Source organism: Ctenocephalides felis, unplaced genomic scaffold (assembly GCF_003426905.1).
Source record: "Ctenocephalides felis isolate EL2017-DRISC unplaced genomic scaffold, ASM342690v1 CF-g0.4_SCAFFOLD_01886, whole genome shotgun sequence".
NCBI classification, from domain to species: Eukaryota; Metazoa; Arthropoda; class Insecta; order Siphonaptera; family Pulicidae; genus Ctenocephalides; species Ctenocephalides felis.
The window spans coordinates 141,761,098-141,785,547 of NW_020538040.1; positions in this window are offsets into that span (position 1 = coordinate 141,761,098).

A 24,450-nucleotide genomic window follows, 5' to 3' on the forward strand; every position below is an offset into this window, starting at 1 on the left:
TGTAAACAATGAAAGATTGTGAATAAAAATAAAAATTGGTTTTAAAAAGGCAATTTTATAACAAATTAAATAATTAGTTATTTCCAACTTTGCTGATAAATATTTTTTACAAAGTACCAGATAAATATTATGTATAGTGATATCTTTGTAAAAAAGTGTACCCATAAAATTTTATTTTGCATTGGTTGAATAAGTTCATAATATTTTGGATCTGTTTGTTCCTTGGCTGTTAGATTTATTAGTATTTGTATTTTACCCTGGCTTTAGAGTAATAAGGACCATGCGACAATTTTTTTTAAAATCAGCAATTAATTAAAACACATTTCTACAATGATGAATTAGCTGAAAGTCTTACTGAACATAGTCAGATAGCTGTTTGTTTGATATGTGTTATTTGTTGTGATATAGTTGGTTTGGTTTTCACAATTTAATTTCTCAAAGTCAAATATTAATATTAGCCAGTATTATATTCAATTTACCACAATAATTAATTAGTTAAAGAAAAAACAACAATGAGTAATAATTAGTGATACGAAAAATGAGTAGAAAAATAGAAGACGTAGAGCAAAGTTAGCGTACATAGAGTCTGGAAATAGTGAAAAGTATTCAAATTAATTATAAGAGCTCGGAACGAGCTCGGAGTTAAAACATTCTACACCGTTCGGCGGCGTCGCGTCGCGCTGCAGAAAATATCCGCGGTAATGAAAAACAAAGGGAGTTCAGTAATCACACCGAACAGATGAAGGATATGGAGCCGAGTAAAAGGCGGAGGGCCGGGCGAAATTTATAAACAATATACATGTTATATATATATATATATTATATATTATAATATATATATATATATCTATATAATATATATATATTAATTTAGAAAATGAACAAATTTTTTGTACTAATTTATTAAATAATAATTTTACGAACGTTTCGAGAATTGGTTTGTCTCATCATCAGTGTGTTATAATTTAAATCTAAAATATGAAAATCTAAATTAGAATTATGTGTTATCCGTTACAAGTCGTTCCTTCTACTGCAATGCCAACGAACGTCGGAGTCTCAATTCTCTATCCAAGGTCAACTAGGTGCGTCATGAAATATCAAATAGGAAAAAGAAGGAATAGGGCCCCGTTGAAAAATAGATGTCGCTAAGAAAAAAATTTTTTGAAAGGAAACGGTTCATTTATATAAAAAAATATGTGTATGTATATATGTATATAAGTATATGTAATGTAGGTGTATGTATGTGTATATGTATATATGTTTATAATATATTTATGTGTTTGTATGTATACATATATATATATATATATATATGTATGTGTATATGTTTATATATATATATATATAATATATGTGTGTATGTGTATCTGTAGGTATATATGTATATCAATGTATATGTTTATGTTATGTGTATGCATTTGTATATATATATATATATATATATATATATATGTATGTACATACATCTTTAATTAAAATAATTGAAAACAAATCTTTTATGTAAACGAACCGTTTCCTTTCAAAAAATATTTTTATTCTTAGGAAGAGTGATTCTCCAACTATGGATATAATATTTATCACAATAAATTATATGTGTGTTTGAAAGTGTGTATATGTGTGTGAGTGAATGATATTAGCCAAATAGCTAATATAGAATTATACTGTATTTTCATTGCTATTGAAAATAAAAAATTAAAAAAAAGATTGAGAATGACATGAAACGTCGAGTAAACATAAAATTAGCAAATGTGCAAATCGGATTTGTTTGCAAAAACATAAACTTCACCTTCGAGTAAAAAAATATAGATCCAAAAGTTGCACTGAAACCTATCAATCATCAGACACCTATTAATGTACTATTAACCATTACCTCTGCCAAAAAGTTCCAAATACGAATAATTCCAAAATCATCGGCTAGATGTTATGTTCGCGCTCGTCGTGAGCAAGGTTTTTCTTAGAATAAAACATTTTTTGCCCATGAGCGCCTAGATTATAAGGCTGAAGAAAGCGTTGGAAAAAACGAAAAGTTTTTCTATCCGGAAGTTCTTACTTGTGAAGACTTCGCCTACCTACCCGCCTTGAGTCGGACTGAGATTTATTGATGTTGCGCGTTTGATTTGAGCCATAATTAGATTTTCACTCTCGTTACATATCGCGCTGTCTAAGAAATGCAAAACTTCTACATAGTGTTTGTACATTATTAATTTGAGTCAGTCGTCGAAGTTTAAAAAGTTCCAGTGAAACACTTATAATTACGTCGCGCGAACTAGGAATTCATTACGAGGTGCTAAATTTAAATTAAAATTATATTCATTGCGGTGCTCCTTGGACTTTTTAATCAATGCTTTTTAATGAAAGTATACATTTACATTTATATATATATATATATATATATATATATATATACATATGCTGAGTGGATAAATAGATATTAATTTGGAAATATGAACAAACAACACTTTTTTGCACTAATTTATTGAATAATAATTTTCACAAACGTTTCGAGACTAGGTTTGTCTCATCATCAGCGTGTTATAATTTAAAATTTAAAATATGGAAACCTAAATTAGCATTATGTGTTATCAGTTACAAGTCGTTCAATATACTGTATATTATTATACTAGTACCGCGTTGCGATATATTATAATAATATATAAAACAGTTATATTTATAAAATAGAGAAAATAGAGTTGTAATTGCTTGAAAAATTACACGAAAATTTTAATCAAGAGCAATATTTAAGTTATTAATAAACATAATTTAAAGATGAATCAAACAGAGTTGTAAAAGTTTAAACTTAACTTAGTTTTTTGTTTCTAATATCTGCAAGTGCTTGATTAAATGCCTAATTAAATTTACTGGTTTTAATTAATTCTATTAATCAATTATTTTTCAAATATCATTGAAGGCTTGTTTTTTATAAGATTTGTTTATTTATTTTATAAAAAAAAGTCATAATTTAATGTTCAATGGATGTATTAAAAATGATTGCCAAAAAACGTTTGAGAAACTTTATAATAAAAGTATTAGTTTATGCATACAAATTAGGCTATTTTTTCAACAAATATGAGCATATGAATTGTATTTAAATAATAGTGCACATACTGAATATATATTATATAAATATAATTATTAAAATATATAAAGTATATTATTATAACATATAAAGTATATTATTATAGCTTAGAAAATAACAAAAGTAACAGTTTTATAATGCAATTTAATAATTTTGTATCGAACACAAAAGTTACTATTAATAAGAATTAGAAAACTATTAAAATTGAAGTTCAAATTGAAAAACTGTTATGCTTACAATCAGTTAAATTTTTTTGAAGAATTATATTTATTAATAATCTTTAAGATACGTTTGATTACATGTTTTTTTACGGATTTATTTTAAAAACAAGCTTTGGATTATCACTATTTTAACATTAAATTTTAAAACACTTGCTTCAACAAAAAAACTAAGGTATTCAAATTAAGTTAGTTTTTTGACGAAAAAAGATTTCTGAATAACGTTTTAATAATAATGCATGTTTTCATTAAATATTTTTAAAAGAAAGTATTAATCTCAATTTTATTAATGCTATTTTTGCTCTTGAGACTGGTTACTTCTATTTTTGTAGTTTATAAGCAGAAGTTTATAATACTACATTAATTAAAAGACCATACCACGATGAGTGGGTGGGTTAACAAAAATATTAAAAATTTATTAAATTTAAAAAAAAGATTCGTAATTTATTTTAGTTCTTGAAATTACTTCTAACATTTTACAATTGATAAAAGTGTATTATAAATTGGGATGTATCTCAAAATAACAATTAATTGGTTAGTAGAATGGTTAGTCTTTCCTGACAGGAATTTTCTCATATCAATCTTGATTCCGAATGTTAATGTCTGCGACTGAATATTATATGTAAAAGTTTTTAGATAAAATCAAAATTCTCAACTTATTATTTCATGTCCCAAACTGTAATTGATGTCATGTTATTTGCCAAAATATAAGAAATAACGAAGACCTTGTATGGCTCCCGGCACTAAATTTATAGAAGAAATGTCTGAAGGATTTATTCGCGTTTGTGTTCTCGGGTAGGCGGATATGTGTATATATTTTCATGTTGTTTGCAATATCTCACTTTTAGAAATTTATATGAATGCAAGACAAATAAAATCCTTTACAGAATATGTTGTTCCCAATTCTATTTTTATATTAAAAAGAAAATGAATTTGGAAGACTATCTTGTCATTTATCGAATTATAAGGTAATTTTACATGCTTGTATATATAAATTAAAGTTAAAAAACAATTGTGTTTTGTAACAATAGTGTATTACATTTTCTATATACCCTTTCTTTGTTGTTCCAAAAAACACGCCTAAAATAATGTAAAGCGCTTAAAAAAATGCTACTGAAATTTTTAAAACCGCTGGGAAAATTGTTATTAATTATATTTTTTTTGATCACCTGATGCCCAATAAAGCATTGTCTTTTAAGAATCATCATTTTTAATAATAACTGTTTCTTGTATACAGATTTTGCTGTAAGTGTGCGTTGGGTGCGGTTGTGACATGTTGTTGAAGGTCTTATCCTTTTTAGGAGAATATTAAACAGATAAAGAAAAATACAACTTAACTAAGACAAAATACGAAAGAGAAAAGGAAAAGCATATTCAATACAATAAAAAAAAGATTTCACAAAGATTTTTTATTAACTTTAATTTAAAAAAGTATGTTTTGTTATATATTGTTATTTATTTATTTATTTATTTATTTTATTTATTTAAATATATAGCCCACAGATTTCTCCAAGAGGACTCAAAAATACAATTATTTGACATAATGAATAACAATTAAAATATACACAAAATTACAATATATAGTTAGTAACATAAAATGCTAAGATAAAATTTCATATAATGCAGAATGTAACAATAATATATATAAACAGAAAATAATAAGATATTTGAAAGAAAATAAAAAGATTAACTTGTGCAGATGGAGATATATTATATTCATAAGCTTTGTGTATATGATTATGTTGTGTTGTGTTTTAAATTTGTAGCAACAAAAGCCAAAACAAATTTTGGTGTTCATTCGTTTTGTATTTTAACCTATTTTTATGCTTTACACCCCAATGACGGTTGTGACCCTTTTGGTGTATGATTTGTATTTATGACTAATTCATCTTATTTAAGAACAGTTTTTCAGTATTTTCACATAGACAAATATTCAAACTACTATTCAATTTACTTGCAAATTTTATCATTGAAAAATTTTGAGTAAAAAACTAAAAATCTAAAAATTACATGATTTTTGCTAGCACGATTAGTTAAAATGTTATGAGTAAAATGTACTGGCAAAAATCATTGCAATTTTATTTTTACTCTAAATTTGTAAATAATAAAATTTTCTTGTATTTTACTATTTTACAATCTTGATTAAATGCACCAACTTTTGATGAAACTTACCAACACATTTTAGTACATTTTTATAAAGAAGGGCCTCTAAAATTCGACCTTAAAAAGTCTTAAACTTGATAACTAGATGCAATTTTGTTAATGTTTTTGATTGTGGTCAAAGTTTAAATAAACAAAATTAATAAAAATGAACCACAATAACCGAAAAATTGTCATAATTTTACCAAAGCTCTAAAAAGTTGAACTTAAAAGCTCATAATTTTCAATTACGAGGGTCAGGACTATCACCTTGATTTGGCTTGAAGTCAAGGTCTTAAGCACCTTGTATATATATATATATATATATATACCCGTATATGAATGTATTTATGTTTATACAAATTCACTTGTATATATTATGTACCAAAGTTTGGGCGTTTGAATTTCCATTAGACAAATCAAGGACAGATGTGAGTGAGTGAGCGTGGGGACCGTTTTGCCGTCGATCTCCGAAGTCCGTATAATGTGATTTGAGAAACTAGCAATCGATTTAATTCTGGCATGGACTGTGTTTGCTATTCGGGTAGGTACGTTTTGTTAACAATAAGACCAGAATACACGTCCCAGTGACTAAAATCTGGGCCACTGTACGTCTTAAGCGAAACGGACGAGGGACGAACGGGTTAAGAAAGACAGGCAACCAGACCAAGCCAGTCAAAGGCAGTGTTTCTTCATTACGATTAAGAGTTATTTAAAAATATCGTAATACTCTATATGTTGTTAGTATTAAATAGATTACTAAATTTAACAAGTATTGCTTTAATATTATTCAAACAGTTTCAAGATTCTTACAGATAATAATTAAATGTATAAATTAAGGATAAAATAGATTAACGTTAATAACTTTTTTATCTTCCCGTAGGGTAGTTATAGTAATGGGCCGAAAATCGAAAATGAAAATTTTTGCGTTTCTCGACATTCTGAAGGTTTCTGAACATTTTGGCATACCTCAGAAAAAATGAATGTGTGTGTGTGTTTTGTATGTCCGCATTTTTCATCCACGTTTTCGGGCGCACAGATAAACGATTTGAATGGTTTAAAACACATTCAAGTCCTATTGATAGGGAGATGTGCTGATTAGTTTTTAGCAAAGGCAGGTCCAGCCGTTACGGAGATATGCAAAGATTGCAGAAAATACAAATTCAGTTTTTGAGAGAACGGAGTATCTGATTTGAATGATCTAAAAAACAATAATTTTGTAATGATTGGGAGAAGATATGATTAGTTTTAGTAAAGGCAGGTCCAGCCATTTCAAAGAAACAGATCTAAATGTGCAAAAAATGGCTGTTTTTGAGCGAACTAAGCGTCCGATTTGAACGATTCAAAGAAGTTTCTGCTTGTTTTAACAAAATAATTGCTTTTGAAAAAAAATTGTTTTTAATTTTTTTTCATTTTTTTTTTTTTTTAATTCAAGAAATTTTTTCTTGTATATCGAAAATTATTCAGATTTTATTTTAATTCTGTTCTAATATACTTCAAATAATTTCTACTTTGGAATTCAGTTTATATAATTATATAAACTGAATAAATATCTTATAAATAGTCTTATAAATATTAGACAATATTACAATATTTATAAAAATCTATTTAAAAACATTTAATATTCCTCGATCATTTTGTTACGGTACTGGAAGTTCCTGCAACTAGCTTTAAGACACGATGCCATACACCACTAGTTTATGTTTAATTGACTTCCATTTACTAATATACAGGCAACACAGTTAATAACTTAAATGCTATTATTAGAAAAGTTTTAATATTAGTATATTAAGCACATTTCAAGTATAACAACAAAAATTTCGATTAATTTTCTTTAGAACAAACGGTTTGAAAACCATCTCTAAAAATCGACGTAGTTAGTTAAATCAAATCATAACTGCAAGTATAGCTCCCTTAAGTTCTGATTGCTGTTCAAATAAAAATAAAAAAGTATGCCATATAGATATATGTTTTTCAAAATATCCTCATAACTTTTCATCTATATACTTATTAAATCAACTATTAAATATAAGGCTTAAGTTTTGACGTCATAATTGAAAACGCCATGTCTTATCTCCAGTTATCGTCTCTTTTGAGTAGATCTGGATCATCAAAGGATTTGGAAACTAAGTAAGCTATGTACTTAAAACTGCAAACATATATTTGGTACAAATATGTCAATGTAAAAATAATAAATCATCTAGAAATGATAAATCAAAGCTTAAAATCTTGCCTTATTTTCAAATACACTAACCAGACCCTTAAACATTACAAGTGTTTTCGTTAAACAATTTTTAATGAAAAATATGACTTTTAATTTTTTTTGAGCGTCATTCCACTATACGAAAAAATTAGCTATAAAAATAAACCGGCATTTTTCATAATTCACCAATGTTATTGGAAATCGTCATTATTTGTAGAATAAAATAATAATGGATATTTCTGCCTTGGAGCAGGTCCGTGAGCTGAGTTAAACTCCAACCCGATTCAAGGAAGAATAGTGTGAGAGATCCCATTGCTTTTCCCACAACGCAGTGCGCAAAATGGGCCCGAACCCAAGACCCCATTCAACAACTTTTAAGAATATAGTTATCAAAAATTCAGCTTATTAAATTGTGACCAAGTAAACGACTAATTTGAAGAAGAAACATGAATTATTTTCTGTTTTTTTTTTTCATTTTTGTTACTGTTTATAATACTATTTGCACTAACACAAGCACGAGTTATACACTGAAGGTATCGATTTAAATATTTATTTTGGAAAATGTGATAAACGTAGGAATACCGTACCTAATACTTATGGAAACTCTTGCATTCAAACTCATAGCAAAACTAGTGTTATCAATTAACAAAACTACTCAAATCGCACGGCAACAAAACGTACTCCTGCTCTCATTGTTTTTCATAGCTCACGTTATAGAATAATCTGATTTACATTGAAAAGATGAAGAAACTGTGATAAGGCATGCAATGAGGTATAATATAAGGTACCTCTAGCGTACTATATTCCGCTGGCAGAATCAGCAGTCCCTTCGCTTCATGGCGATGGCGGTTACGCGTCCGTCGTGTTTGCTGAGCTCTGTGTTCCACAAATAGTCCAAGGGCTGTAAGAAGATAATCTATGATTAACATCCAACTTACAATTCATTATATAGATTGTCTTATAATATAACTTATTATCAAAAAATTTTAAGAGTATTTATAAAATCAGAAAATCAAACTAAATTTTAAAAAAAATATGCCTGCATTATAATGCATATACATATCCATTTTTACTACTGTATGCCAAAACAATCAGATATACTAAAATTTAAGTGAGCCACTGGGTTTTTCTTTTAAAATTCTATGTTATTTGTCAAACTAATTACTCAATGACTTTCTACTTAGACAGATTGTAATTTATAAGAAAATTGAAAAAAAACGATCAAAAGATGTTGCAACAAGTATCAGTTATTTTTGTATATTTATATAAGATATTATAAGTATTTGTTTAATACTTCATAAATTTGTTTCACCCGGTATTGCAATAATTTGATGTATACTTATTAAAGCTTTTCTCAAATATACATATATATATATATATATATATATATATATATATATATACATTTTTACTACGGTAGATTCCTCGTAATGCACAAATTATATATAATCCTCATCAAACATCAATCTCTATTAATTATAACTAATAATATAATTTTTATATTTGAACATATTATTTATAATTTATTTTTTGAAGTGCAATCAAAATTTATGAGCCACAAGCTCTTGAGGTAATATTTTTTAATTACGTGGTTTTTGAAAAGGCTACCCAACGATTGGCCTCCTTGTATTTGATAAACTTTTATTATTATTCAAATTTCTATTAGATAAATTATAATAACAAAAATACTTCAATACTGCTGATACCCAGAAATGCTAATTTAAAGTGAACATTCATTATTTCTATAATAAATTTTTAATTTGATTCAGCATTTCTGGGTATGGGCAGTATTGAACCTGGAAGCTGAGGTTACAAGCAACAAAGCTCTTACCATACTTCAAGTGGAAGCCCAATATTAAATTTTTAATATAATTATTTTGTTTTATATCAATAATATAATAATATCAATAGATAAAAAATAATATATTCATATTTCAAATCCATATATAGCAACAAATAAATATCTAAAAATTATCTAAAAAAGATACCAAAATGTTGGAGAAGTTATTGAATATATACTAAGAATTAATTTACTATCTTTCTAAGAAAGGTATCAAACTGTTAGGGGAGTTATTCAATATTTATTAAGAATTTAATTTTATTAAATATAGAGTGGCTCATTTAAAATTTGGAATTTATCGATAGCAACTTACCTGTAGGCCACACCGTGCGGAATTCGAAGTTGTGATTTATAGAAAAAAACTAAGAATTTTGAGACCTTTCTAAAGATGAATAATACTTTGTATGTTTTCTGTACAGAAATATCAAAACCGTAAGATCACTAGATCACTAGGACCACTAGATGGACCACCCGTGACATATTGAGTTATTTATATAATGTATTAAGTATTAAAATTTGGTGCAGAAAATAAAATAAAAGACAAATTGAGCCATTACATTTAAAAATCAAAAATTATGTTAAAAAGTGGGAAAAGATTAAGCATTCATAGATACAGTAGTAAAAAGAAAAATATGGATAGTTAAAGTTGCTTGAATGATTGGAATCTATGTCATATATTTGGTAATATTTGAGCTAAACTTGAAGATAATAAAAGATGGGAATACTTTGCAAAATAAAAAAGGACTTTTAAGCTGAGGCACCAAAAAACATTAGTCCGATTTTAGAAATTAAAATGTAAAAATTAACTATAAAAAAATAATAGGAAAGAGAGAAAATTAAAAATATGGTGCATATATCATGGAGATATGGATCTGTCTTCGGGAATACCATTTACAATAATAAATAATTTATATATAATATTAAAATTTATATATAATATTAGAATTAGAATTATTTTAAAATGTTTAAGAGACATTAAAAATCAGACAACTGAACAGATAACTACTGTAAGCCAAAACCATTAAATTGTGCATCACAGCAAAATAAGAAACTTAAAAATTTAATTAAATGCAAACTGCTGTCATAGTTTTCCATATTTTAGTTTTTTTTTGTTCTGTCTCTTGGATTCTATTTAGTGCAATTTATACTATATCATACAGAACTCGTGAAACTCGTTCCTGTTTTCACTAGTCATTTTTCATACATTTATTTCACTTAACTTAATTATAAAAATTGAACTTAGAACAGAGTTCTGAGATTCATATAATTTGAATATAATGCAAACAAAAAGTAACATCTGAAAAATTTGTTCACATGACTGCAATATATTTATTTTCTTATAATAAATTGACTAATACTGTAGATTTCAAAATATACAGATAAATAAACTTCCAAGAACAATGATTGCTAATCTGATGTTATCCCTTAAATATTTATCAACTTCTCCACTACCTCTCCAACTAATTTCTGTCGTGGTTCCCTGACCAGCAGTTCGTTCCCGCTCCTGCTCCCGGTCCAGATCTCTCTCTCGGCGTGATAGATAAGTGTCCATTATCGATACAAACTAGACCCTGGTACACATACGCAGACGTACATATATGCGAAAGGGTTCAACGATTATTCCATTATCGCGGACGATTGGATTATTTACTGTCCTTCTCTCCAACACAAGTTCGGAGTCATTCGTTCGATGTATTGAAATATATGCGTGCCCCTAGATCGCAATATTGATAACTATGACGCCTGGGCGATCTTTGCCACGGTGGCATTGGAATTTTGCTTACTTCTGGTACCGAATGCCTTGTTTCTTGGGTTAAGGCAAGGTCAGGGGAATGAGATCGAAGAAATATTGTTAACCTCTCGTAGGGTAAGTTATAGTAATCGTCCAAAAATCAAAATTTTTTACATATCTTCACGTTTCAGGACTGGATGTGTGTATATGAATAGATGTGTGAATAAAAATTTTTGTAGACGTTTTTGGTAGTATCACTCAACCGATTTGAATTATTCAAAAAGCATTAGATTCTTATTGATAAAGAGACGTGCTGATTAGTTTTTGGCAAAAGTTGATCCAGCCGTTTCGGAGCTACGGGGCAAAAAGTGCAGAAAATATTAATTAAGTTTGTGAGAGAATGAATCATTCAATTTGAATGATTCAAAAAACATTCCACTTGTATTGACATAATGAAGATGAGAATTTTTTGAAGAGGCAGGTCCAGCAATTTTTGAGATCCTGAAAAAATGTTAATAACACCATTAAGCGGTTGAAAATAAGATATTTTTGACGGTCTGGATCAACTGACATGAACGAATACCAAAAAATTAAATTCAATCAAATTAATAATCAAAAAAGGCTTTTTACTTTCAAATGGCTTCAGAATTTTTAAATATGGTCAGAAAATTCAAAATTTAAAACTTTTAAATGGAAAGTTCCAGCAATTTGCCTTATGGCACGATGCCATGCACTAGTTATATTATTTGTTTATTTTTTGTTTGACTCGTTTTAAAAGTAATTTGTGTATGTGTGTGTATCGTTTGAAAAAGTATTTAATGAGGTATGTGAATGTTTCAAAATTTAACCTTTTGTTTTCTCAAAAACGGTAGCACCAATTTCAAAAATTTAACTCCTTTTAAAATTTAACGTCTTTAAATTTCCAAACTATACACACATCTTAAATTTTGCAGCCAAAGGTTTCAGAATAGGTTGAATCTTTAATACAACATAAAATTAGTGAATTAGATTTTTTTGCAAAAATATCAACTTTACTATCTGAATGTTGATAATATGATAAAACTTCAAATTTGATGAAAGTTGAATAGTTTTTTGCGACGATTGGCTAAGTTGTTTATTTGTAATTAGCAGATAAGAACAAAATTTTTTGTTAACAATTATGCTCATATTTTGAACAAATGTTTTCGGACAGTTCTTACAAATTTTCTTAAGATAAAATTCTACTTATACTTAACTTATTATGTATTTTTCCATAATAAATTTATTAGATAAAATTATCAATCAAATAGAAGCGTTATCTATTAATAAATATCAATTATATCACATCTTTCAAGAAACCGTGCTCATGTTATCTTTTCTTAATTTAAAGAGGCAATAACTTACTACGTTATCACATTGACAGTCGTAATTTATTTTAATTTATTTATTTATGCGCTTTTTAACATCAATTAATGATAAGATTTAGATAAAAATCACTTAAAAGTTTATATTATTTTAATTACATTATTTATATGAACATTTGACCAAAGGAACGATTTTACAATTGTACGGTTTTGTGCATTTATATTATTTGCACCCTTGTTCTTTTCCACATTTATGAATATTTTAATTAACTTCTTGAAGAAGAAAATTTGCTAATTTATATAGCCAATATATTATTATTTAATTTAATATGTGATCCAATTGCGTGGAAAAGTAGAAATTGCTAAATTCACTTAAAGATATTTATTTATCAAAATATATTGCCATTAATTTGGCAACGAAAAAGTTATTTTCTACAAAAAATATGATTTGCTAATTTCATGTTTTCACGGCGTATCAAGTCATTATGAATCGTTTGCTATCGAAATTGGAGTGAGTATGAGTGAACTCTTAGTGTGGATGTGGGTCAAAATTTAACATTTCGCAAAACTGTCTGCAAAAAGTGATTTATAAATTTGTTTGAAAGACATTATTTAGAAACCGTATTTGTTCGTGAGTGTGTAAAACTTTACTTTTGATATAAACAATTGAAATTTTTTTCGTAACAATTGGAAAATCTGCTAAATCTTATTTGTGTTGTTCAAGTCGATTATTCACTTATGCCGAAAAGTTCATGCAATTTGTCTTGAAGCAAAATGCCATTTACGCCTAGTTAGTTATATATTAATGATTAATTTTCAAAAAGCAAATTGAACTGCTTTAATGTGTAGTTTCTTTAATCATTTTGCATAAGACAATGATGCTTTATGTAATTTAATGCATAAAGATTCGGTTCGTTATAGAATATTATTCAAGTACAATATCGCGTTCAGGACGCCTTTGTTCAGCTTTCCACAATATGTAAATGAGATTGGGAAAATTTCCTAAGTCGAAATTCGCATTTTCCTTCAGTCGTATTTGATTAGTTTTGTTTTGGTGTTTAACTTTTCAATAAGCACGTCATGTAAAATAATACATTTCGATTGTTTTGTTTAACATAAGAACTAACTGTATATATAAATATGCTCTTAATAGCAATTATGGTGAAACTCACAATAAATGCAGGAACTCGATAAACGTAATAAATAAATTAACTAGATAAAACAAGAGATATATATATATATATATATATATATATATATATATATATTTTTTGTATGATTCTGAATTTGATGTTGACATATGTATTAACAAAGTCTAATAATCGGGCATAACATCAATAAAATTTTATTGATGTTATGCCCGATTATTAGACTTTTTAATATATATATATATATATATATATATATATATATATATATACATCTTTAGATATCTATTTACTAAATATACAAAAATTTATACTCTTATTTTTAATGGGGACGTAACTTTTCTTGAAAAACTTAATTTGCCTAATTGTCTTAAAAGCTCACACATAAGAACATTTATTGCACTAAAGTAAAGTTTCAGAAGTTTTATTGAATCGGTTGAGCTTTAAAGTATTCATTTATGTTGGTCATTTATTAACTACTTATAGTGTAACTTATTGAAATCTCAAAAATAGAGAATAAAATTTTAATGTAATTACTGCTTAAAATTAGAATCTTAGGATCATTTGAAATACATAACTATAATTATTAGACGCGTGAAAAGTATCTATATATCTTAATATTATTTGTATAAGTAGGGTAGGGTGAGGCACAAAGTTCCAATTTGAATATGAGCAATTATATTGAGAAAACCAAATCAACTATATCGCAACAAATAACACATGCCAAACAAACAACTATCTGAATTCGTCAATGAAATTTGAACCTAATTCATCATTACAGAAATGTGTTTTCTTGTTATTTTATTTGTAACCACCCCATAGGTTACCACGCCTAGGGACGTCCAAGGGGTGAACAGGTCCAATGGCTTATATTAATTTTAAAGGGATTTCACAAAATAATAGCTACATTATTCATCCAATGCATTCGAATTCAATTTTAATTTTATTGGTACATTTTTTACAGAAATAACAATGTAAATAACCTTGATCTGGTATTTCGTCAGACATATTTAGAAATGAAATAAACATATAACAATTTCCTGTAGGGTAAGTTATAGCACTCGGATAAAAAATCATAAAAGTATGGATCCAATGTTTGCTGAACAGCTTTTTTTCCACGTAAAATAATTTTTTTAGTAATAATTGATATTTGTAGCTATGAACTTTGTCAAATCTTCATCTTGGATATTTGAGGGAAAAATTCTGTTTTTGGTTTGTCATGTTCTCTATTAGCAAGTTATAGTAATCGCAAAAAAAAAAACTAAAACAAAAATTTCACAAAAAATGGATTCAATGTTTGCTGAACAGCTTTTTTTCGACCTAAAATAAATTTCTATTAGTAATTGGCATTTGTAGCTATCAGCTGGGATACTTTAAAGATTTGCTGTAAAGATCTTTTTTAAATAATCTCCATGGCTACGTCAAATCACCACTTTAGATATTTAAGGGTAAAATTCTGTTTTACTGTTTTCAGTCTGTCATGTTCTTTATTAGCAAGTTATTATTCCTCTTTCAATAGCAGTTCTTCATGAAAAAGTTCTTGGTTTTGCGTGGATAGCAATTTATTTATGTCAGTTTAAATTTAACACAAAATTATTAAAGATTCGAACTTAGAACAAGGCAACCTCGAAACTTGTTGATAGAAAATTGGGGCTAATAGGATCTATCCTTAAAATGAGTATTGTCGTGTCATTTCATCGAGTTTAAAATTTTTACATTTTGAAAACTAAATTATGCCTAAATTATACCGCCCTAGCGCCGGGCCTCACGGGTCTATAGGGTAATTCAGCACTGTTTATATTAGAAATTCATGTTATTTGTTAATAAATATGTTTAAAAGATAAATTTGGTTATAATTCTGCTCTCCTAGAACCTAACTATATATTTCAAAATTAAGGCGGCACTTTAAATCATATTGGTAGAGGGGCTTGGCACACTACAGTTAAAAGCTTGCCGACCCCTGCTCTAGACGATCTAAGAAATCGACAAAATCAGAGAATCAATTTAAAAAAAAAATTGCAAAACTAGACGAAGCAAATCGAGGTATATTTTAATATAGCAAGTCTGTGAAATTTTACAAATCGTTACTTCACTTTGAAAATAATTCAAAATATGATCTCCGTCGATTCGAGTAATAGTCAAACATGGTGCCGAATGTTTCCGCTACAATTCCAAGAATGTTACAAATGTACGAACTGGAATTGGAACATGGCCTGCAATGTATGAGCGACTGCAAAACATAAAAATGTTACGAGTTACACGGCAATGAAGTCGCATTTTTTACTCTCCTTCACTTTTTCCTTTTATTGAGCTCTCAAACAAATAAAATTTCATACTTCACATAAATTAAATGGATACTCGGCTACTGGGCAAACTAGCTCGGAGGTGACGGCAGGATGAATTATTAGAAGTAGTTTACAGTTTTTATATTTAATTGTAATTAAAAACCAGATAAATTACTTCATCTGTGTAATTTTTAAATGAAAGGCAATAATAAGCTATATTGAATAAGATGCATGGCTTATGAATAGGTTTTTATTACAGAGTTGTGTATTTTTTTGAGAAATGACTTTTATCAATGAGATAAAAGTATTAAAACAACAAAATATGTTTTTGAATAAATAAATAAAATAAGGTAGAGCGGGGCTTAAAAATCCGCGGGTGAAAAGATCCATGATCAATACCTCAAAAACGAGTAAAGTTAGGATATTTGTTAACCACAATATTCAAAAGTAGAGAGTAAAAAGAGTATAATCAGTTGGTACCTTAATTGTTACGACGTCGCTATCAGGAGATAAACAACCAACTATAACAAAAGTTTCTTTCATTGTTAGTTTTTTTGCTCACTATTGAGCACTATTGTTTAGTTTACGCGACCTCAATATAATTTTGAAGTATACGTCATTAAATTTCTTTATAAAATGTATTGTTGGTTTTAAGTTTGTTAAACAGATGTTTTATAGAATCATAGTGATATTTTCAACATATTCTGACGTTTAAGGTATTTGTTGGTTTCAAATATTACAGTTCAATAATATATCACATTATTGAAACTCTTACAGAATTAATATAGTACATTATCATATTATTCATTGTGAGATGAATTATTTATAAATATATTTGTATATACTTTGTGTGAGTTTCATAATGAGAGATTAGAATTATTATCATAAAACAAATTATTTATGTTTATAAATAGTAAGAAATTCTCTGTAGCGTGCTTATTTTTTTAATTTAATTTGGATATTTTAATTCATTTTACATAGGTATGATTATATATCATACTCATAAATATTTATTAACAACTTCTTACGTATATATATAAAACATTATTAACTTCCGTTTTATTAAAATAAAATAAATATGCCGGGATTCAAACTGACTGTTAAATAATAAATCCTGTTAAATATTTTAATAAATGATAATAATTATTAATTTGATACATATACTACATAATCATATATTGTCTAAAGCACTCTAAGTGGGTCAAAACGGAATTTTTCAAAATTTAACCCTTTGGATCAATCCACGGGCCACCAGAATTCATTTTAGAGATATGGTTTTAGAGCAAAATTTCTTGTTTTGATCCTTGGAATCCTAAAATTGTTTAAGCTCCGTACTTTATATTGTGTCCAAAAACACAATATAAAGATAGTATTGATCGCAACTACAATGAAAAATTTCATCAAAAAATTATCTCATGTTGTTTAATACTTAGAAGCAATTAAGGGAAACTCAGAGTTTTGGTCAAATTTTGAACATTTTATAGATATTGTGATTAAGTTTTTTTTTATTTTTGTTCAATGTGCGCTACAGCTTATTTACGGATACGGTTCCAAATTTCAAATGAGCAAAATGATAAAACTTGACCAGAATAACCACAAAATGGTCATAGTTTGGCCATTTCGGGGTTATTTTACCGAAACTCTACGTTGCACTTAAAAGTTCACAATTTTCAAACTACATGAGATAATTTGTTTTATAAAATTTTTCATGGCCGATACAATCAATATACTCGCGACGTTTCAGTTTGACGTTGAGTTCTGGAACACCCAAGGAATGTATATATGTATATATATATATACATATATATATATATATATACATATATATATATGTCAATTAATTGTAGCAAAAACCCAATTAAAATAATGTGTTAGGAATCTGCAGCAACTTTTCGTAACTTCTGGCAACACTTACATCAAAAGCGCGATCGACGCACCTAACTTGTCATTTAATTAATACCGTATAAATCCGACACACGTGTTTGCTTTAATATGTATTTGAAGCTAAATTTTCCAACAGTTATATTTCCTTATACATACCTAAAAGACAATTGAAGAAACACACAGGTCCGCTGTATTAAAAAAAAATCAAAAACAAATAATATAAGATGTGTTTTTTTATACAGTTAGCTTTCAAAAATCAATTACCAAATTATACATTATTATTAGGCAGAGATCGGTTGAGTCGATTTTTCGAAATTAACTGTGTTAAAACTGGTTTCTGATTGAAACTGGATCTTATTGAACATATGATCAACGTCACATATGAAAAATTAGAGACCTACGAAAAGTAGTTTATTATTAATATTAATTAAAGTTCGGATTTATCGGCAGCGGTTTTAGAAAATACTTTGTATATGCATTAGACGCATGTTAGCTTTTCATTAATGTGTAGTATTTAAACTATTTGCCAAAAATAACTAACTCCTTTGTAAAATTAGTCCAAATTGAACAATGTTTAATAGTTTCTTGTGTCATAATGCTCTATAGTGACTCAATATTCCTAAAAATTATTATATTGATTTCTTCTTAATTGAGTAGATTACTTAATACATATCGTAAGATTTTTGCAACTTGCCTTAAGATAATATGCCACTTTCACCAAATTAATTTTAGTTTGCGTATCTCTCCTTTGGGACTCATAGAATTTAATAACTATTAAATTTTTTTTAACAATAATAAATAAAATGTTTTAATTAATAAATGAGAAATCATTTGCTCAATTGCCTTATTGGTTTTTTCAGTTAAGGCTTAAATTAATTAATTTGACTTAAAGTTTTAAAATATGTTGAACAATGTGAATTTTACATTTATTTTTTATCTGGTAAAATCCAAGATTATTAATATTATATTTAGCAAAATTATGTCTAAATATTCGTTTTTTTAACATATTTTACATTTTTATTTACTATTTTCTTATTGTCAATCTTTGCCAGGACAAAGGCTCAGATGATCTGTTTTACCCCATCACATGTAAGCTTTTATAAAGCTTATATAACTATAACTGTTGAATCTAACTTAAAATTAACAATATATCTCGTAAAACAATTAAATAACGTATACTTAAAAATTATATTCGGGTTAGGTCAACTAAATAACAGTGCTCACTACCAAAAAGACTAAGAACGAAATAAAATACTTTGTAATAAATTTTCAAACATTGCTGTTTATCTCCTGATAGTAATGTCGTAAAAATCAAGGTTATAGCTAGTTACATATTTTTCCCTCTACTTTCAAATATTGTTGGTAAAAGTTTTTTAAAACTTTTTTTGAGATATCGGTGGTGGACCGTTTTATCCGCGTATATTTAAGCTTTACTCTATACAATATTCTTAATATATTAAATTCTTAATAAAATTAAAAAAATATAATTGCCTTTTTGATCAACCGATTTCAGATTGAGAACAGAATAGCACAGTTTTTAGATATCTTTTTGCGGTAATGTTCTCGTACCTAGTATAAAATATTTTTAATATATTATGTTTATAACGGATTAATAATATACAGGTAACCCCCGCATATCACGGTACTTCTATAAAGGTTTAAGAATTAAGACTAGCCCTCTCATAACATGGTACTCTTGGGTTCGCATAACACGGTTTAAGAATTGAGAAAAGTTTTAGTAAAATGAGAAATATAGTAAAACCTATGAAACGCAAACTTTATTTAATCTAAGATTACTTAAATCGTACAATAGCTCAATAAATGTAATGAAACTAGTGCAAAATATAAAATTTGATATATATTTTATTAGAGCGCGTACGTTCTATCAAAAAAAAAATTAGGATTATCCGAACAATATATCAAATAAATCTTAAGCAATTCTTTAAATAAAATGAGCATAAAATTTTAATAAAGATTACTTTACATGCGTTAAATAATTTTGCTAAAAGCAAGTAATCGCAAATAATTTTTTTTTTGCAAAAGATAATGCACGGATCTGGAGGTAGTACAGAAAACTGCTCAGAGGATGAGGATATCTTGCAAAAAAGGATCATATTGGATAGCACTTACTTGTTGATTATGACAAAAAAAATATATATATTATATAATTATATATAATTATTATTATTATTAATATATAATATTATATTATATATTATATAATTCAAGTAATTTATATTACTTTTAAAAAAATGAATAAATGTAACAAAATTTATTATGAAATCTTCATAATCATGTAGCATGTAGCAATCATCTCTATGTAGCATGTTTTTTTGAATTTTTGGAACGTAACCCCTCTTTTTGTACTAGTTCTTTATCCCGTATAATACAGATTCGCATAACACGCTAGTTTTCTGGAACGTAACAACCGTGTTGTACGGGGGTTACCTGTATATAATCACTATTTATCCTGATTTGAAGTCAAATGCAGTTTTCACAAAGATTGCAAACATCAATTTTACATTTATGTATGAATCCGAATTTATTTTTTTTACAGAACGGCATGTTCCAGCAACTTATCTTATCAAAAAATCACATACGCCACTATTTAATTAAAACAAGTCATTAATTACATAATTATATAATTTCTAATTAGATAAAAAACTCATTTAATGCGACTCTGCTCGCGTGTTCTATATATTCCTACCTCATGTTCGAGGAGTCGTCCATATAGAATTTATGTATAATATATGACGGAAGGCAAGTGTCGTCTTGACAGTGATGCGTTGCGTCGTCTCTCTGTAATTAGAGAGCAATCCTTGTCAGGAATCGTCAAGAACCAGGATGTTTAGGCACATTGTTGGAAATGACCTTTAGAGGTCCTAAAGGTACCTATTGTTGTAATATAATCAGGAGAATTTACCCTAAGTCAAGTCATTTGAAAAGGAGTATAAACAGGAATACTGTTCGGTTTTAGTATCTCTGTAATTAGAGTGCAATTCTTGTCAGGAAATGACCTTTAGAAGCCCCAAAAATCATATTGTTATAACAAAATCATGAGAATTTAATTGAAACAAAGTCCAAGAAAAAAATATAGGCAAATATAAAATACTGGTTGGTATAAGAAAATACTGCAGTCTCTCTGTAATTACCTTTAGACGTTCTAAAATTTTTTTAAAAAAAATAAGGTTCACACGCGATTGAAGTAAAACTTATTTGCTACTGTTCAAGGTGGCAATCAAGTAAAAATAAATACATCATAAAACAATTTTTAATAATGTTGATTAGTAATATGGTTATACTCGTGATGCACACATTTATTAGTGTCAACCATTATACACATTTATACAATGATAAATTGTAAATTATATATTTCTAATAGCATTAAAATATGTATAATATTTAAAAACAATAATGTAATTAAAGTCATACTTCAAAGATGACATGATCGGTTTTTCCATTGTAATTAGCAATTAGGACTTGAACCTTCTTTAAAAAATGAAGTAATTGCTGATTAATAAATTTTATAATATTCGTTCACATAGTAGATTTTGTTAAACAACGCCCAAACAAATATTGTTTTCGCAACTTCACTCATCATGTAATTGTGTTTGAAGAACTTCAAGTAATTAAAATTAACATACATTTGTTGACTATTAGTATTTTTTTACTTTTTTGGCAATATAATCTCGTTCTTTGAGCAGCTGTAATATCTGTCTTGCCTAAAAAATATTTTCCATTTTAATAACTTTAAAGATTTATAGAAACTACAAAGAATATAGAAATAATTTCTAATCAATAAACTTACGTTTAGTACACGGCCCAAATGTTTAATTTGTTTTATTATTTTCAAGAAACAAGGTAAAATGTTCTTCTGATTCAGGCATTTTTCATTAAATCAAGATTTGTACTACGATGTAACTTTAAAATGTTTATGTATCTATGCCGATTTCCTTGTTGATATCGGTACGCATACAACGTTGATGCCAGTACGCATACAACGACAGATCTCTATTCACATACACAATGGCTAATCACAATCGACCCGTATAGAAATGATCTCATCGAGAGCGAATGATTAACAGTTCGGGCGTAACGGACTTCCGTTGCATTTTTGTTGTTTTCCTAGTCGCGCCTTAGGAAGTTTTAGTTCAAATATATTAAATATGACGAGCTCTTGCTTTTGATATATTTCAAGTCCATCTGTAGTAAAATTGTTACTCTTATCGGAAATTGTTGTAGATGAACTATTTAAAGGTCCTAAAGAATCCAATAAAACCTTGTAACTTATGTGCGAAAATTCAATAAAAATAAATGCATGAAGAGAAACATACAATGCTGAGATGCTGTTTGGTTTTTGGAAATAACTATAGCTCAAGTCCTTCTGAAAATAGAGAGCATTTCCTTGTTTGGAATGAACTGGTCTCACTAATAATCAGGATATTTACAAACATTGTAGAAAATAACCTTTAGGGGTCTTAAGTATTATGTTTATTTTAATAAATTTATGAGAATTTTAATTTTAGTTAAAAAGCATTCATTGGAAAAATAGTAAATAGCAATTATCGCCCGCAAGCATAAAGATTTTTTGCCACGTTGCTATTGTCATTTTAAATAATTGAATATTTAGAAATTAAATTCAAAGGTCTCAAAAGATCCCATATTTGGAACATAATCAGAGCAATTTGCCCAAATCATAGCAAAAAAAAATTAAAAATATATACAAGTATGTAATAGTGATTTTTGAGATAGCTTAAATAACTATTAACAGATTATGTAGAAGAATAATAAAACAAATTTTAATCAATATAATTGACACAAATTATCAGCAATAAATTTTTTGAACATGACTATGAAAACCAAAGATTCTACAAGTACTTAAATTCTATACAATTTTTTACAATTTGAGTGTTTAAATTGCAAGGTTTGATATACAACATGCTATTTAAAAAAAAAATCTGAGAAAAAGATTAGATTTTTCATACCAATTCAATCAAAATTTGCCAAAAACAATATATATTTAAAAATATCGAATGGATATCACAATGAAATTCATGTAATAAAGAAAAAAACTTACATGTTTATTAAAGTTGGTATAATACAAGTTTAGTGAAACTATACATATAAAATGTTGTCTGAAGGATTTTGGAGATTGTATTATTTTATTAACATCAAGGAAATTTACCAGAGATACTCAGTTCTGCAAAATTAAATGTAATCAATTTTTCTTAAAAGTAATAGTAGACAAATTAAGTAAAAAAAAATGTTCAAAAAATAAAAAAAAAATTATTGAGAAACTTATTTCAGAAAAAAATGATGTATGTGTGTAATAGTATGTATCTATTTATCTATAAATCGTTTAGACTTTTGGGATCACTACTGAAACAATTTTGATCAATCAAATACATTTTTGTCTATTAATTTTTAGTGAGGTATATATAGCAGTTTATAAACTTTCGGATATATACACATTATATACAAATTCAAATCTAAGAATTTTGTGTTTTAATTTATTTTTGCATTTTGTGCACCTAATATTTGTTAATAAAATAAAGTATGTAATGCAAATATTGATATTTTATCTAAATGTCTATATTTAGAAAATGGGTTGGAAAGCACTGGTTTACTCTGACAATTACTGACGTCATTAATACAAAGGCATCTCAAAGTTTATGCATTATGTAGGTTGAGGGAGAAATGGTGGTAACAATTAGTATAATTGCGCAGTTAGGTTTTAATTTATTAGATTAATAATGCCTTAGTTGATGTAATATGCATTCACTACATTAAAATATTGTCATCACAACTCATACGTAGAAAATGAAATTATAATGCTTTTAAAATTATCGCAAAACTAAAGAGATATAAAAAAAACAATGTTTCTATATCAGCTTGAAAGCTATGGAATAAAATATCTGGTAGTATATACTGCGAACAAAAATTATAGTTTTGAGATTTTTTTTCATTCACCTAATAAAATATATCATAATTTACATCGAATATTATTTGGACTTGCACGTGTTGTATTATTTCAGATTTTTATAAACTATTTAAATTGAAACAACTATTTAAATTGAAACAACTGATTGTTTTCAAATTATAAACAAGTTAAATCATTTCTGCACAAAATAGTCAATTTTATACAACAATACTTTAAAGAGTTTAAATTATTAAAAATATTTATATCTGAACAGGTTTGCCTAAGTAATTTCCGTTTTTTTTAATGAGTAAATTTACGTTTTAACGTTTCAGTTTTAAATTTAAAGTTTTTAAAATGACACAAAGTAAACGATAGTGACTAATTTTAGATGTTATAAGCAATTAAGTTTGAAAATTTCAACTTTTTCTCACCGATATCATGTGTTATAATAACAGTCAGAGATAAGTTAAATCATTTAATGACAAAAATTCCACTTTGTGATAGAACATCGATCTCGCAACCGTTTTCAAACCTGTAAAAATAGTAAGTAGTCTGGTGTTCTAACGACAAGAATTTTTTTTATAAAGATTGGTATATCATTTCTGATTAAAAAAATGAAATAAAAAATAAATCATATTTCTGAATGAGCTGGCCATAGTTCC